The sequence below is a fragment of the Podarcis raffonei genome, chromosome 2, assembly GCF_027172205.1.
Source record: "Podarcis raffonei isolate rPodRaf1 chromosome 2, rPodRaf1.pri, whole genome shotgun sequence".
Lineage (NCBI taxonomy): Eukaryota > Metazoa > Chordata > Lepidosauria > Squamata > Lacertidae > Podarcis > Podarcis raffonei.
The window spans coordinates 96,612,584-96,630,119 of record NC_070603.1 but is presented as its reverse complement, the minus strand read 5'-3'; the positions used below and the strand labels follow the sequence as shown (position 1 = coordinate 96,630,119).

Genomic DNA, 17,536 nt, shown 5'->3' with positions numbered 1-17,536 from the left:
CTTCACTAGCAGTACAGTACGTAGCAATGATGTGTCTCAGTTTTCCGGACAAAATGTTCAGTCTTTTTTGTGTTTGTTCTGTTAGAGACTGCTGTGTTACCAGCTTTGCTGCTGTTTGAGTGCCTTCAGAGAGTGTCTTGAAGATAGCTACTCACGTCTATTCATTAAGGTGGACACTCTGCTGACTGGAATGGGGTGGAGGCAGGTTCGAGACAGCTATGAAGGCAAATCCAGACTGAGCTCATTCCTTCTTTCAGTGGCAGGGCCCTCTCTGTTGGCTGCCTGGCTGTGATGTTGGGCCAGTCAAAAGCTGAATTTGCTGCTCTAGCATGTAGGAAGAGGCATGCCTCTCTTTCTTCCAGGTGTAAGAGTTCACTTTTACTACACCCGATTGAATAATCCCTTTAGCTTTATCCATGAAAATACTTCGCACATAGTTTGTGGATTTTGGCCTTACATATGTACTGCCAACAGAATCCCACGTGTTCTAACTCTTGTGCACCTGAGAATGCACATTTCAGTGAGGCCACAATGTCCCTGAAACTCTCTTGCGTAATGGAACAAAGAATAATGTAAGATGCTGAAAGGATATTGAGTGGTCTGAACGATTTTCTGCACACTGCTTCTCCAAATAGTCATCAACAAAACTATGTTTCCTTATGCAATCTCTGGGAATCGATGCAAAAGGTCACAAACTGCGTATAAAAGAGACAAAGCATTTTACAAAAGAGGAAACAAACAAAATAATAATCTCATCATTTAAATGGGGAATTTTAATTGCTTCCCAATTGAATAAAATATTGAGCAGCAGTGGCATTACGCGTGCCTGTTTTTTTAAAAAAATGGTCATTTTCAGATAGAAGGCAGAAGATTGTGGTCACAAGGAACAATCTTGATTTCTGCATTTTGCTGTGCTGCCTGTGAGACTCTTGTTCTTTGACAATGATAGCTGTCTGGCATGCAAAGGTATAATTTTTATATTGTGCTCTGTCAAAATAACTAGATTGGTTTTGTATTCCCAGAAAGGGCAAAAGGAAAGAATTGACTTGAATGGCAAAAAAGAAAGGAAGGGCTGTCCCAAAGTGGTCTGCTTTTTGTTGTTGTTTTAGCCTTCCCCTCCGATATGTGGCTCTTTTAGGGTACTATTCTGTGATCTATTCTCTCCTATTAACCTACACTAGACCGTAGTATATAAGGGAGATTATAAGCTTGTCTTGGATAGTGGTCCTATTTATGGCATTTTCTTTTGCTATGAGGTTGGACTGGCCGGAATTAGTTGTGACCTCTAATAAGAAATACTGTACTCTCATTTGTGATTTCTGATGTACGGTACTTTCAATGTACAGAACACTTGATACCATCATTGTATATGTACCCTCTGAGAAAGGTCAAAATGAATAGCCGTCTGGGACATACAGTGCTGGTTGTTTGGCTAACATTAGCAATGGCTGAAGTGGATCACAGGGTATTCACCAACAGAGCTTCTTTCTGCATGGAGAGCTTCATGGCTACCTTGTGGGAGATATTAGCTGTTGAGGGAGGAGGACTTGTTTAACCAATACAGTCAGTGGGTGAAGTTACGCCCTTTTTTTTACTCTGGACTGAATGGCCTTACAACCCTGCACAATTCTTAGACCAGAGCTTTCCAATCTTTTCATGCCAGTGACACACTTTTTAAACACGCATCATTTCATGACACAGTAATTCAGTTTTACTAGCAAACCAGAAGTTAAACTAACCCCTTTCACACAAGGCACCTACACACTGCAGCTGACACACTCATGTGTCACAACACACAGTTTGGAAAGCTCTGCCTTAGATGATAGAACGTATTATTTCACTTACTTCAGAATATGGTAACTCAGCCCTTCTGTTTAGGGGGCCTTTCTGTTCATTCTGTTGAGACTGGGGACCTCTGCTACAAAGCCCTGCCCATATGGCATCAATGGATACAGCTGACCCAATAAAACGTTTTCCATGTTTTGGGAGGGCAGGAACACTAATTACAGTACTGCTAGAGACGGTGCATGGCTCATTGACTGCACCGGCAGTGTAGTGGAAAGACATTTGTACATATGGACTTATGGAAACAAGCGATCAGTCAAAAGCAAAGCCAGAACAAAAGAAGAGCATAGGAGTGATATTGTAAACCAATATGCCTTATGCTGAAGATGACAGCCATTATTATGCTGAAGACGAAAAAGTACGAGTGTGTACGTACGTACGTACTGTATGTGTGCGTGCATGCCAGAGTGTTTGTTTTGGTGAGGGCCTTCCCATCTAGGAAAAATTACATACCTGAGTTTTTCCAGTACTAGTTGTCATGGAAACAGAATGAGTTTTACTGATAATGGGTATATGTAGGGTGCTTGCTGTGCTGTGAAATAGGTTCTTTGTGCATTCTAATTGTAGGAGTTCATTAATAATAACGTCTCTTACATAACCTTAGCCCTGCTAATATCCCCAACCTATTATTACAAAAGGTGAACAGTGTTATGTAATGTGCAGGGTGCATTGGACTCTCAAGAGTAAGCCAATCTGAAGCCCTTTCTAGCTCCAATAACTATGTAATGGAATTTTATGTACCTCAAAGCAATTATTTAGCAGTACTGTACAGTGAGGCTTCCAAAGCCATAGTGACTTTTTCAATGGCAACCAAATGCCTACAGCAGTGAATTGACTTAGATCCCCTTCCCACGAAGCTTAATATTCCAGAACCCTGGCTTAGAACTTTGGAGACTTTGATTTAGATATTAATGAGTAACCCACATGGCCACTTGCAAAATCCATTTAGTTCCAAAAAAGCCTATTCCAGGCTGTGTACTGGACCTAGACATCAGGTATTCAGAGGTAAATAGATAACTACGCTGTATCCGAAGTGAACTGCAAGATACATTTTTCCCCTGTTAAATTTGACCTATTAAGCATCTAACCTCTGGGTTTCTTCCTTTATTTTTATTACCATATTCAACTCAAATTCTAGAATGTGTGCCCATTTTAGTAGACTAAAGGTGTTTAGTCTGAGAAAGAGGTTAGATTAGAAACCGAACTGGTATAAAACTGAGGCACATCTATTATGGCATTGTGGAGAAAGATAAAGTTTAGGAGCTCAGATAACTCTTTGGTTTTTTTAACCAAGTCAAGCTATTTCTCCATTTTCTGCTTCAGCTAGTCAGGGATAAGGCTCTTTCAGTAGATCCTAGTTCTTAATACCTTATTTCTGGTTCCTAGTTCTTTACTGAATAGCTTCTGCTTTCTTATTTAAGATCCATCCTACACACATTAGGAATGCTTATGCTCAATGAAATCAATTACCTGGGCTGCAATCATACTCGGGAGTTTGAACACTGAGACTTATTTCTGTTTCAACATGAATAGGATTTACTCTACATGGCATCCAGAATAAGGCAGAAATGGATTTAGATGCAGCCTGTATATATATATAAAAAAACCTTGAAGATTTCAGCAGCTCTGGGCCCCAAATAATGTTCAGGCCACTCCAATCCATGGCACCACAACACTGTCCAATATGAACTGCTCTGGTATGCCTAACCCAAAGCTTAATCTAGGAACAAACCTAGGCACAAGATCTCCCTTGGTGAGCCACTAAGCAAAGGAAATTCAGAACATTATACTGTATAAATTTATTATATAATCTGGCCATTAGAGGGAGCTTCAATGGTTTTTTATGAATGGAACCAAACAACTTTCCTGGCTTGCTTGTCCTTCCACCAAGGCTGCATACTTATTGAAGCAACCGTATGCAGCACCATTGTAGATAAATCAGATTTCAGAATACTAAACTACCTCTGACACTGGCATTTACTTTACGAAACCTCATTCCCAAAAAAATCAGCAGGCTCAAAAGAACCAGTACTTTATTTCAATGGATGCCTGTCTCAAGTGTGCAAACTGTATTCTCCCAGTAAGTTCTATAGTATATGAGTAATGTTAAACCTTTTGCAAAAATTCAAAGGGGATAAATATTTATTATAATCCGTGTTTGTGAACTAGCCTTTCTGTCCACATTCTGCTCCTTTAATTATGTTTGGCCTGCCTTTTTATTTATTTGGAAACTCCGATCATAATTCTTCAAGTGTTTCTTCATTACTCCTGCTTATGACCATATTCCCAAGAGAAATTTAGAAAATACCTGGGGAGGCAGACTTACCTTTGTGACACTGGTAACAATCAATCTACTCCCTCCTCTTCTCACACCCATTTGCATAATTACAACCCTATTGCCAGCCATGCAATACAGTTAGATCAAATGGTTGCCTAGCAACCAATTGGCCCTCAGTGCAAATTAACCTCACGTAGTTGAGGCCCTTGACTATTTGTGCTGCACTGAGGTGCCCACCCTTCACCCTTGACATTCAAAGGGGACAATTAACAGCACTGGGAACTTAAAAAGCTCCCTTATTCCAGGCTACACAACACCTCCATCTAACCCCAGGGTACGTGGGGAACCTTCTTCCACTTGAGGTCTGCATTCCCTTCTGTAGAGACATGCAAAATAAAGTTTATACACATCTAAATTCAATATTGTGGACTGTCATTTCACTACCTGAAAACTCCACACAATACAGTATCTTTTATTTTAGCTGTACAGTGGTACCTCGGGTTACATACGCTTCAGGTTACATACGCTTCAGGTTACAGACTCTGCTAACCCAGAAATAGTACCTCAGGTTAAGAACTTTGCTTCAGGATGAGAACAGAAATCACACAGCAGCGGTGCAGCAGCAGCAGGAGGCCCCATTAGCTAAAGTGGTGCTTCAGGTTAAGAACAGTTTCAGGTTAAGAACGGACCTTCGGAACGAATTAAGTACTTAACCCAAGGTACCACTGTATGTCTAGGGGAGCTAACCCATGTCCCTTTGGATGTTGTTAGAATCCAACTTCCACAACCCCTGTAACTATATTAAAAATGGTAAAGGTAAAGGACCCCTGACAGTTAAGTCCAGTTGCAGACGACTCTGGGGTTGCAACGCTCATCTCGCTTTACAGACCCGAGGGAGCTGATGTTCGTCTGCAGTTTTTCTGAGTCATGTGGCCAGCATGACTAAGCCGCTTCTGGCGAAACCAGAGCAGTGCACAGAAACGCTGTTTACCTTCCTGCCAGAGCGCTACCTATTTATCTACTTGCACTTTTTGGCTTGCTTTTGAACTGCTAGGTTGGCAGGAGCTGGGACCAAGCAACAGGAGCTCACTCCCTCATGGGGATTCAAACCACCGACCTTCTGATTGGCAAGCCCCAAGAGGCTCAGTGGCTTAGACCACAGCGCCACCTGCTTCCATGTAATTATATTGGGCACCTAATTAATTGCTGGGGTGTCAGGGGAGGGATAGTACCTTTGGTGGGGGACAGTTCATGCTCCTTCTGGGGTAGTTTGCCCACTACCCAGCTCTCCCCAGTGGCTCCTAGAAGCTGTCAGCATATGACAGCAGCCACACCCTAGGAAACTGCTTCAATTGGCTGGCTAAACAGGCAAGGGTAACCGATGAGTCTCAAACCCTTGGTGAGTTAGGGACAGCCTCTCCTCTGCATGTGAAGACAGACTCTGGTGGATCACACAGATGAGACCAATAGTTGGTCCAATGGTCAAGAAGGCGGTTTCTGCATGTGCTGTAGAGGGAGCTGAGCGGCAGACGGGGCTTAGCAACCTAGGTAGGTAGCCCATCTAGAAGGAAAGCTGATCCTAAACCTCTGCTGCCTTGTGGGGTATCTTCAGGAAAATAAAAAGCCAAGGACTAAACCCTACACAAATCCAGAGTGGAGTTCCTAAGACGGCTGGATGGCACCTTGTACGTCTCCTTCCAGGAAATCCTGCAGCCAAGCTGGTGCCAAACATATTGCTCTGCTTTCCTTTGGAGCACATCAGCAAGGTCGAGAGGGAGGTCCTGTCTTCTGGACAGCCCAGGACCTCTATACACACTGACTGCCAAGGCTTTCACCCTTGCAAGGTCACTGCTGACAACGCAGCAGTTTGACTTCACCCCCAGAGGCACACTCCATTATCTCGAGACAGACAGATGCCAACAGCAATTAACTGCAAGCCACAAAATGCTTGCCTCTCACGGAAGGGGATTTTTTTTAAACTTGAGAGGAATAATAGATTTAGAGCAAAGAAGTAACAGAGCTTCTAAATGCTGCAAGCTACTTATAAATGGACTAAGGAGCTTATTCAGTCATTGTATCTCCACAAGCTCATTAGCTTGTTGCTGTAGTAGTCCGTGCTGTGGTTTAAGGCAGTTAAGGCAGGTTCCCTGGCACTCCCTGCTCAAATATATAAGGAAATAGTTGTAGGAATCAGGTAGCTGGGATGAAAAAAACAAAACAGGATTCTAGAGAGATTTGGGTAATCCTTTAAGAAATCGGATGAAGAGTAAAGTCTTATGAAATCCAAAGCAAAGCTGGCATAACCATAGAGACGCAATTCATGGGCAACTTGTACGCTGCTGCTTAAAAGTCAAACCAGGTGGGTTCTTGATTCACATGAAAACTCACTTGTATGAAGCAGTACCCATGTGATTCAGCGATATTGAAGTACACCAGGGAAATGTCCTTGGAAGCGTTTTCTTATTACTCAAATCACACAGGGCCCACAAGTTGTTTGTCATACGGACAGTAGCCTTATCTTCCATGAATTTATCTGATTCCCTTTCAAAGCCATCCAGGTTGATGGCAAATTGCAATCGCCACATTCTCTGGTAACGAATTCCATAGCTAAACTACACACTGTGTGAATAAATACTTCCTTCTGCTCCCAGCATTCAGCTTCATTGAATAACCCCAGGTTCTAGGATTATGAGAGGGGGAAAAACAGAACTTCCTGCCTACTTTCTCCACCCGCATAACTTTCTGCCAGTCATGTGACATCACAATTAGGTCATCTCGTTCCGTTCCCCCGTCTAATGGGTTAGGAGAAGGTTGGCAAAGTGTAGGGGGCTCCGGGCTCTTTTAAAGCTTCAAGGTGACATCAGCAGAGTAACATGCAACAGCAAACACCCAGTCCATCAGTCACTCTTCACAGCTTCAGGGGAGAACCTCCGCTGGCTTACATCTGCAAAAATCAGCCAACATCAGCCATGCACCATCTACCTGCTTCTTCTTCTTTTTTTATTGCATTTCACAAAACTAACATTTTCTTTTTCTTTACAGAAGAACAAAGAACAATTAAGTCCAACCCAGAAAGTTGTTGAAAAGATGCATACATAAAATGGGTAAGTACAACCATAATTCAATTTATACATATATGCTAATCAGGAAATACATATTTCTTTTTTAGGTGCAGGTAAGAAGTCTTGTAAGTTGTCAGTTGGAACATAAGATATAAAGTCTGACCAAATCACATGTACATGTTCCACGGGTTCTTTGCCTCTGATTACAGCAAATGTTGAAAGTTAACTTTTTCAGCAAGAGACCAAATAATGTTGCACCATAATGCAGGAGGCAATTCATGTTAAGTCTTCCATTTTTGTGCTATAAGGTAGTATTGCAACTGCCAGCCATGAAGTTAATAACTGTATTAAAGAAAACTGTTTCAGATTGTTATCCCACACATTTTTTAATGCAAGTTGTGGGGTTGCCCGATTTTCAGACTTTAAAATTTGTGCAATTTCTGTAAATACCTCTTTCTTGTAACCAGGATAGGCCTGGATCTCCTGTATTTATTTTAAGTTGTTCTTTGGATAACAGTTTGTCATTAACATGGAAATCACATGTAAATGGGGTTTCCCCGCCCCCCCCCCCCCATGAAAGGATTGTACTACGCAAGGCCGAATCCTGGACTTGAGGGTGAAAACAGTGGCATTAGAGGCAAGTATAACAGAGACTGACAGCGCTGCCACCTTTTCCATACCTGTAGCATATTCAAAGTTGTTTTGGAGAGCCTAATAAAAGGAAGCACCCATATTTTTGTGTCTGGTATCATTTCACCTTCCACGTCAACCCATTTCTTATTGGATCCGACGATAATAAAACTTAGCTCGAGTCATTTGTTTAAGCTTGATTTCTTCTCTCAGACCTATGTTATAACAAGTTATCAGCAACTTCTTAAGATTAGTTCTAAGACCCAGTATTTTATTTTTAATTTTCCTAATTCTAATCTGAATATTGGTAGGGCTTCCTTTTGGAGGCCAATGGAGGGGTCCGGCACACTTCTCTGCGCGGCTTCTGCTCTTCCCCCAGGGACCTTTGACTCAGCAGAGCTTGTAAAACACAGCGGAACAGAAGCAGGAAACGTTCTTCGTGTGAGGGCAATAATTCAGGCTGGATGCAGCAGTCTCCTTATCTTTAAAGTCTTTATTCCTTAGCAAAACACAACATCTATAAATCTCCTGGCGACAGTTCGCACATCGCTGCTCTCTTCTCGGAGCAAACACGCACACTGAGAGACGCAGTAAAACCCTCCCTTCAGTGTTCTAAACCCGCCCTCAGAATGTGAGGCGTCATCACTCAGAACTCTTAACCCTGTAAGTTCTGAGCCTCTCCTAACACCCCCTCTCGAATCACGTTCTGAGAGGACTTCTGAGTGTTCAACACTTTTCCCATTGCCTTCCGCCCCTTCCTGGCATCGTTGTTAGGCACCTGTTGAACCTCACAAACCTTAGGTTCGCACTGTGCGAAACCAACCCACGCATTTGTGACCTGAAACCTCTCAGGTGGAATTCCCTTTGTAGCCCGCGATGACCGCCTGGGCACAAACTGGGGTGCTCCTTTTGACCCACTGGGGCCAGCATGTGCGTCTTCCTCATCAGAAGACTCCCCCCCTGACTTGACACGTCTGTGAGCTTTCTCCATTATGCGCACAGGAGATGAGGGCTCACTCTTGGACACTCCCTTAACAACCTGTGGAGACGCCCTACTCTGTTCAGGGACCTGGTCTCCACCAGCAGGTTCAGGCTCTGGCTCTCCTTCCTCCTCAGAGTCAGACAGACAATCTGAGTGAACGTTAGAGCGCGCTTTGCGCCTTGCCCAACCATCCTGCTCAAAGAACTCAGCCTGTTTACTGACCAGAAGCTTGGTCTGATCACCTTCTGGATATGCGAATCTCCACCCTTTTGTCGCAGGCTCATATCCACAGAAGATCATTTCCTGGTACCTTGGGCCACCCTCCTGCTGCAGAAACTTTGGTACAGGCACCATGGCTCTGCTACCAAAAGTGCGAAAGAAATGCACAAGCGGCTTCTGCCGATGAAGCAGGAAATACGGGGTGTCACCTACCACTGCATTGTAGCACCTGTTCATCGTGAAATTGGCTGTCTTTACCGCCTCCCCCCAAAAACTTTGAGGCAAACCAGAGTCATCCAGTAGAATCTCTGATGCTTGAACCAGAGCTTTACTCCTAAGCTCTGCCACGCCACTTTCCTGAGGAGAAGTCATCTTGTGACGTATCCCCCTCTGGCGAAAGAAACCCTTTAGAGCAGACCCAGTGACCTCTGAACCTCCGTCACATTTGAACCCCTGCACCTTGGTGGAGAACCTTAGTTCCACCTCTGCAACCCAATCTTTGATCAGTTGTGTTGCCTCCTCCTTAGTTTTCAGCGTGTACGCCCATGCGTTCCGCGTATAATCATCTGTCAGCACCATCAGCCACTTGGCCTTGCCCAGACTTGGCTGTGGCATATCAGAAAGGTCTGCATGCACAAGCTCAAAAGGCTTTGTGGTTACTCTCTCCACCCTGGGATCATTAAATCCCTTGTTTCTGGCTTTTCTGCAAGCTTTGCAATTCAAAGGTTGACCACATTCTTTTACCTTGCATCCTTTGGTGCACTCTGATAACATCTGAACATCCTCACAGGACCCATGTGACATTCTCTTGTGCCACACGCAAGCACACGACACATGAGTGTGATCAGTGGCTTTCCCAGTATTCCCCTCACCCTCCAGAGGTGTTTCCAGAACAAAGAGGTTGTTCTGATCTTTCTCAACACTTATTAGCTTTTTCCCCCCTCTGGAAATTGTGCAAACATTTTTTTCAAAACTCACTGAATATCCCTCCTGTAAAAGAGAAGGTACAGATAGCAGGCAATGTTTTATCTCAGGCACGAAATAAACCTTCAATTCAGCCTGTAAGAAAGAGACAAACATGTTAACAACATGGGTTACACGTCCCTGTGAACCTGTAGCAAATTTAACTGTTTTCTCAGTTGAAACAGCCTTGCAGTTCCACATTTGTCCACCAGGTGGCGCTGTGACCAGATGGGCATTCGCAGCCGAGTCAACAACCCAACGTAGGACTCTCCCCCCTCCGGAGTTGTCCTTCTTTGTTGCCTTAGCAACTGACTTCCTGCTGCCCCCGACCTTGGGGCGTTCGCTGCAGGTGTTGTTGTTGTCCAAAACAGCCATAGAGGCAGACAGCTGATAAGCGTTTTCACGCCTGCCCCCTCTGCAGGCCCAGTTGCCATGGAAACCCGGCTGGTTCCCATGGGAAGCGACCTTGGACACATCCTGCCCTGGCTCCCTTGCTCTCTGTGGGCAGCTGCGACGCAGATGGTCAGCCGAAGCACAAACAAAACATCGCCGAGTGGAAAACTTTGCAAACTTGCCTTTGGTCTTCTCTGCCCCCCCAACCTTTCCAGCAGCACTCCTCCTTGAGGCTTGCCTGCTGTTGGGAAAATGGCCTTTGGCTTCTGCTGTGGTTTCTCTGCAAACCCCCTCCAGCTCCTGCCAAACAGCCTGGGCACTCTCAAGACTCTTAGAATGGCCTGCATTTCCACTCTTGGGTGCAACTCTCTTCTCTTCTCTCAGCTGTTCTCCAGCACGCAGCTCATGTGTAGGGGCATTCTGGCAGCCCTCCAACACAGTCCCAGCCCCCTCTGGGCTTTCTGGGCGTCTCTCAGCCCCTGCTGGGCTTCCAGCCCCCTCTGGGCTTGGTGCCTCCTTTGAGTAGCTCTCAGCCCCTCCTGGGCTTGGTGCTTCCTCAGAGCAATTCTCAGCCCCCTCTGGCCTGGCTCCCACTGCTTTCTTCAGTGCCTGCCTTCTCCCGGCCCAGGGCTTGCTCCCGTCCACCTTATGAAAAGGGATTGACGACTTCTGGCTGTCTGCCATCTCTCCCCGGGGCCCGGCCTACTTACGGTACAGTAGCACCTCCCGGTCTGGCAGATCCTTCCCAGCGAGCTCCCTTCGCTCTAGCTGGCTCCAGCTACCTTAGCTGGCCTTTGGCTGCTCCTCAGCCTCTTTGCCTGCAGTCACCCTTCCCAGCGTCTCATCGCCTCTGGCTGCAGTCTCTCACACACGAACGTTGCTTATCTTTATTGCTGATCTTCCATAACCTTTGGAGGCCAATGGAGGGGTCCGGCACACTTCTCTGCGCGGCTTCTGCTCTTCCCCCAGGGACCTTTGACTCAGCAGAGCTTGTAAAACACAGCGGAACAGAAGCAGGAAACGTTCTTCGTGTGAGGGCAATAATTCAGGCTGGATGCAGCAGTCTCCTTATCTTTAAAGTCTTTATTCCTTAGCAAAACACAACATCTATAAATCTCCTGGCGACAGTTCGCACATCGCTGCTCTCTTCTCGGAGCAAACACGCACACTGAGAGACGCAGTAAAACCCTCCCTTCAGTGTTCTAAACCCGCCCTCAGAATGTGAGGCGTCATCACTCAGAACTCTTAACCCTGTAAGTTCTGAGCCTCTCCTAACATTCCTGAGGGTTAGGTAACATATACATCATGTCATCAGCATAAAAGTTTAATAAATGCTATTCAACCTTTCCCCGATAACCCTTGATACATGAGTAATGAAACTGCTAATGGTTCCAGAGAAACAGCAAAGAGCAATGTGGACGGGGACAACCTTGCTTTGCTCACTTGCCAATATGAACAGACTTCAAATTCACAGCATTTGTGCTAACAGTGGACTGGTAAGAGGCACAGAGGACTCTGATAGTAGTCATGAATGTTTTGCCCATCTGATAGTGTTCTAAGACTTTAAAAAGTACCCCCATTCTAAAAAGTCAAAGGCCTTGTAAATGTCCAGTGACGTCACCAAAGGGCTGGGATTCTTCTTAATTACTATCATATATTATACTGACTAACCTGCATGAGTGTTGTGTCTGCCTGGGATAAACCTGGTTTGGTCCGAATTGACAATTGTATGGATCACCCTGCTAGAAGCCATGACTGATGTAAAAAAAAGTTGGTTGAACAGGGTGATCCATCTGTAAGATTCCACTTCCTACCTTGTTTAGATAAAACAATTATTTTCAATGGGGACCAAATGTTTGAGAGGGCTCCACCCCTCCAAACGACATTAAACAGCAAAGTTAAATATGGTGCTACTGCAAAGCTATACAAAAAGTGCTACCAAAGCCATCTGGTCCAAAAGCTTCTGAATGTGAATTCCACCAGCATCCATCCACCTACATCTGCCAGCTTCTGCTTGGTCCACTACCAAACATCAGCCACCTTCCGGCTACTCGTCCGTATCTGCTTGGTCCGTCATTGGACATCAGCCAGCTTCTGCCATGGATATCAGCCACCTTCAGACCACAAACTCGCCACCCACTCTGTAAATTCACTGGCTTTTGCAAGCAAACTTGCCTTCTCATCTGCTCCACAGCATCCTCATGCCAGATGATCACCTCCTTCCAACTGCCAATTTGCTTCCTTCACATGGTAGTATCCATGTGGTCTCCATGGGAGAAAAAGGTGAAGCGGTTATTTCAGTGTGGCTCATCAAAGAACTCGGGGGCGGGTCTAACTCTCTCCACTGAATGACAGACAGCATACCCAAGGAAAAGAGGTTTCCACCGTGTACAAAATCATGGAAATTTTCAGTTTGATACTGTCACAACCATTGCCCATTGTGTTCTGTTGGCTGAGAGCAAAAGGAAAATAGGAAGGGGACCAGGGAGGGAAAGGAGGAACAATTACACTTGCTCACAAATGCCCTTGCTAGAGTGGTGGCAGACCCATTTGGATGAAATTGAATATGTTGACCCATTTCGTTTTAGTAAAAAACATGGATCAAAAATCTAAAGGTACATTACAGGATCTGTCTGACAGGGTTGAAAGTTGAAAAGAAGGTGAAATATCTGGGGGTTTGGTTGATGAATAAAAATGCAATGTTATGTCAAAATGACTGAAAATATGAAATGTGGTTATAGTAGACTTACACAGATGGAGAAGTAGTGAAAATGAATGTACTACCAAAAATGCTGTTTGTTTCAGACTGTGCTGCTGATCAATTAGGTTACCTGTTTTAAACAACAGCAGAGACATAACGGTGCAATGGCAACTTGCATTAGGTTAGATTTTATTCACTCCTGCAGGTGCAAGGTATCATCTGATTATTAATTTATGAATTCTTAAGATTAATAAGATAATTTTTATCAGTTTTTTATAATTCTGCTTTCCTGGTTTTTATAACTCTGTTTTTATGATGCAGTTTTATTCTATTTTTATGTTGCTTGTCTGCATACTTCTTAGAGGTTTCTAAATATTAAGTAGGTTGGAAAGGTTTTCAAATGAACAAAATAAATAAATTGTCCTCACTTTGCTGAAACTCTACAGTTCTCTTCATTGCTTTCTTTTTTACACCCCAACCAAGGAAGAAAAACTTAACTTTATTTTCATGCAGAATTATTCCTGCAACTTGAGAGAGGCCTAAAACATGACTCAGCTTTCCCAGAAGTCTGCATTTCCTTCCTCTCCCCCAGGGTTCTACTGGGCTTTTACTTAAAGGGACAGTAACATATCAACTAACAATGATAACAAAGCTTTGAGCAGACAATAAATTTACAAAAGATTAAAGTAGACTTAGATTACCTTCTGCAGGTGGTGTCTGGAAAACCTAGTAGTTCTCAGATATTCTTAGAAGGCAAACAGAGAGTGAGTGGGATATCTCAACCATGGACCTGGGTTTTTCCCCTGGAAAAAAAGCATCTCCCTTCACATCCACTGAACTTCCATTCCTTTATGACATCATAGGTCATTAGTAGCCAATGGTAACAGCTGGTGGGGGCCATCACCATTTAGACCTATTTTATATCTATATATCAATCTATATCTATATCTATATCTGTGTCATTTTTTGGGGGGGAGGTTTTCTAAAAAAACAACTTTGCAGGTGATAGGAACTTTACTTTTTTGAAATATGGCAACTCTAGTTTTATTAATACATTTACGCCCCATTTTTTATCCAAGAAGCTTCAGGGGCCACACACGTCGTTTCCCCTTTCCTCATTTAATCCCCACAACAACCCTGTGAGGTAGGTTAGGCTGAGAGGCAGTGACTGGCCCAAGGTCACCCACAACCGTTTCTTAGATTTCTCAATGTGTCCCAAGGCCCAAAAGGTTTGGGACTCCTGGGCTAAAGGGTTCAAATCCCCACTCAGCCTCACTAGGTGACCTTGGGGTTGTCTGTCTTTCAGACCAACTTACCTCACAGGGTTGTTGTGAGGATTAAAGGAGGCCAGAGGAGAAATGTAATAATATAAAGTCATCTCCATTGGTCATCTAGGACACAAATGCTGTCCTAAGAACACTGCAAGCCCTCCTGGATCTGATTTGCTCAGGACACCACTGCTAAAGGGGCACCTTTTCCCCTACAAACCTGCAACGTTGTTGTTGTTTCAGATGATGGGTTTGTGTTGTGATATTTATGGATCCACAATGATGAAGGGCATGCTAGATAATTCATTTCTAACTCTTAGGATAATGGTGGAATGAAAATCTGCCCTTATTCCCTTATGGGGGACACAAGAGCCCTGATAAAGTCCTTTGTTGGTTCTCCATCGGTCGGAGGAAAAAACAGAGGCCAACCAGAGAATACTGAGAAGCAAAGCAGCTAGTAAGCCTGATCTTTAGTGAACTGTTGCAACAGGGTGTCCCCTTCATACGCAGGAGAAGGAGGAGGACCCAGAGCCAAGGTGTGTCCGCCCTTATATAGACATTTTAAATTGCCCACCTTGGAGTCCAAGACCACCCCAGTAACATCATACCTACATCACAGAAGGGGTGTAGCTCAAGACCACCACCCCAGATACATCATACCTACATCAGAGAAAGAGCGGCTAAAGAAGAAATCTGAGTGGGTTGTGTACCTCCTGTCTGGCAAGTTACCTGTTAATGTTTACTGGATTGATACCCTGGGGAGCCTGGCCAGTCTTTTGTAATGATAAGTACTTAGTTCCTGAGCCAAGTCACAGGGTCACCCTATTCATACACAGACATACCCTTAAGACAGGATTTGTGAAGGAGTAGACAATGGGGAGGCTCCTCCATTTGACCTTGCAGAGAAAACACCTGGTCAGCCTGGGAGTCAAAATGGCTCCATGGCTGCTCTCCTGTGCAGCTTCAGACATGTGGCCTATATATTTATGTATGTGTTTGCTTGGTACATTTATGAACCTTTATTATATACATAAGACCTTAATTTATTTATTTCACTTGAAAAACCTTCTTTTCTTATTTAAAGGACAGCATATACTTTAGTAAATCTCCAGAGATCTGTCTCCTGTGTCCCAATGGAGTTCCTGTAAATTGTGGCAGTAAGAATTGCAGCAAGGTTGAAACAGGAAAACGGTAACGTAGAAGAATCTCCCCATTTTAATTCATCCCTGAATCCATTTTGTGCAGTTAGAGCTTTGCAGTTTGAAATCTGTGCATGAGCTTTCCTACCAAAACAAACAAGCTGTTTTGAAGTGCGTGTGCAAGCCTGTGTTCTCTTGCAGTTCCTAGTACAACTGAAAGGAATGGGATGTATGGAGAACGAAACACTAGGAGAGCGGCCAAGCATAGTAATGACACTAAGGACTCAGCTACATTAGTAAAGAAAAAGCAATTTGAATGCGCTATAAACATGCAACACCAGATGGCACCAGAGAGCAGGAAAGTTTTAAAAGCAGTTTTCAATGGAGATTTTTTCTTTCATTATAATGATCTATTTTCTGACTTAGTCATAGTGTATGTTTTTCCTGTGTCTAGATCCACCCTAAGTCCTAGAGCACGGAAGAAAACAAAAATATCAGCACAGATAACCGAAAGCAGACATTGACAGACCACTAATACACAGAGCAATAACTCAGAAGACAAAGACAAAAGACAAGGAAAGATGGTTTCATGTATTCAGTAAGAAGGTTGGGGTGGGCTGGTCTGAAGAGCCAAAGAGCAACAACAGTGTGTTGTAAGTGTGTACTTGTGATGGGAAGGATTGCTGTAATTGTCTTTTTAAGTGGTCATCACCTAGTAATTGGGCATGTATGAAAGCCTCTCTCTGACTTTTTAGGGGCTGATCCTATGTACATTTGTACTAATAAAGGCCTAATTTAACGCTAGCTGGCATTCTGTTTGGGAGCCCCGGCTGGGACAAACACTTTACAAATTTCTCCAACCATAACCGTATACCGGTACATCTCAGTTCCCATTGCAGAACGTAGCTGAGGGACACTCTTGAGTGTGGTTTAATTTTCTTTTTTCTTTTTATATCATGCTGCTCCTCTCTTTCTCTCTTCCCCACTGCCACACCTAGGGTCTCGCTGACTTCCCTGTGCCCACCTGACATACCTTCTGCAACTTAAGCATATGAAGTGTAGCTTCAAAAACGATTGCCTTAATTCACACTGACAAAACACCCACTGTGTGATGACAGGAACGCAGGCCGGTTTCAAAGCCGAGCTGCCTACACTTTCTCACAAAAAAATGACACTGAACTTCTACCTCATGCCAAGATAGCCACTTGCCAAGCTAAAGTGCTTCAGGGGGATATAGAGGTGAGGCATAACATTCACTTGCGAGCCATGATACGATTAACAATTGCCATTTCAGTACTAGTGGACTGTAAAAGAAATAGAGCGATGGAGATGAGGGGACACTTCTCAGGCTCCTGGCCAGTCTGCGTTATCATGCAGTGGTGGTTCAGCTGTAGACCTTCTTGGGAGAAACTGACTATCTTGACCTATTCCAGTTGAGGTTCAGGACTCCTCTAGGGACACAATTGGTGTCAGGAGTGCGTGCAGGAGCCAGGCCCTGTGACCAGTAGGACTTTGCAGGACTGCGGCCTTCCTAAGTTTGTTCTGAAGAGGCAAAGCACGGCTGCACAGGTGAGGCCAATTGGTAACTCACAGCACCTGGTGGCAAGAGCCGGGAAGGGATATAAGATCAACATTTCCCTTCAGCTCTTTGCCATAGCAACACGCTTCCAGCGTTTGGCTTCCAGCTTCTTGATCCCCGGATCCTTGACTTCGTGACTCTTTGCTTCCTGACCCTCGGACCTCTGACTTCTTGACTCCCGGCTTTCTGACCCTCGGACCCTTGACTTCCTGACTCCTGGCTTCTGGACTCTTGTTCCTGCTCCCACCCTGCCATCTTGCCCCCGGCCCCAACGTCCTCAGCCGGGACTTTGATCACCCATAGACTGGACCATGACAATTGGCCTTGGTTGCCCTGGTGGATGACCTTCTTAGGGAGATATAAAAGAAAGCACTTATTCACGCAGCACATAGTTAAACTATGGTGCACTCACTCTCACGGGGCAGTGGAGGACACCAACTCAGATGGCTCTGAAAGAGGATTAGACAAATTCATGGA

General features: G+C 44.4%; 1 long non-coding RNA gene across 2 annotated transcripts; it reads left to right on the top strand.

The window, feature by feature from the left end:
* The first annotated feature begins 6,995 nt into the window (after nt 1–6,995).
* Nucleotides 6,996–16,227, top strand: LOC128408469 (uncharacterized). Of its 2 annotated transcripts, none has more exons than XR_008329101.1 (4): nt 6,996–7,227; nt 13,178–13,285; nt 15,426–15,532; nt 15,935–16,227. It is a non-coding gene; the product is annotated as an uncharacterized LOC128408469 (long non-coding RNA). The 2 variants fall into 2 exon arrangements; XR_008329100.1 differs by lacking the exon at nt 15,935–16,227 and adding an exon at nt 15,682–15,862.
* The last annotated feature ends 1,309 nt before the right edge of the window (nt 16,228–17,536 follow it).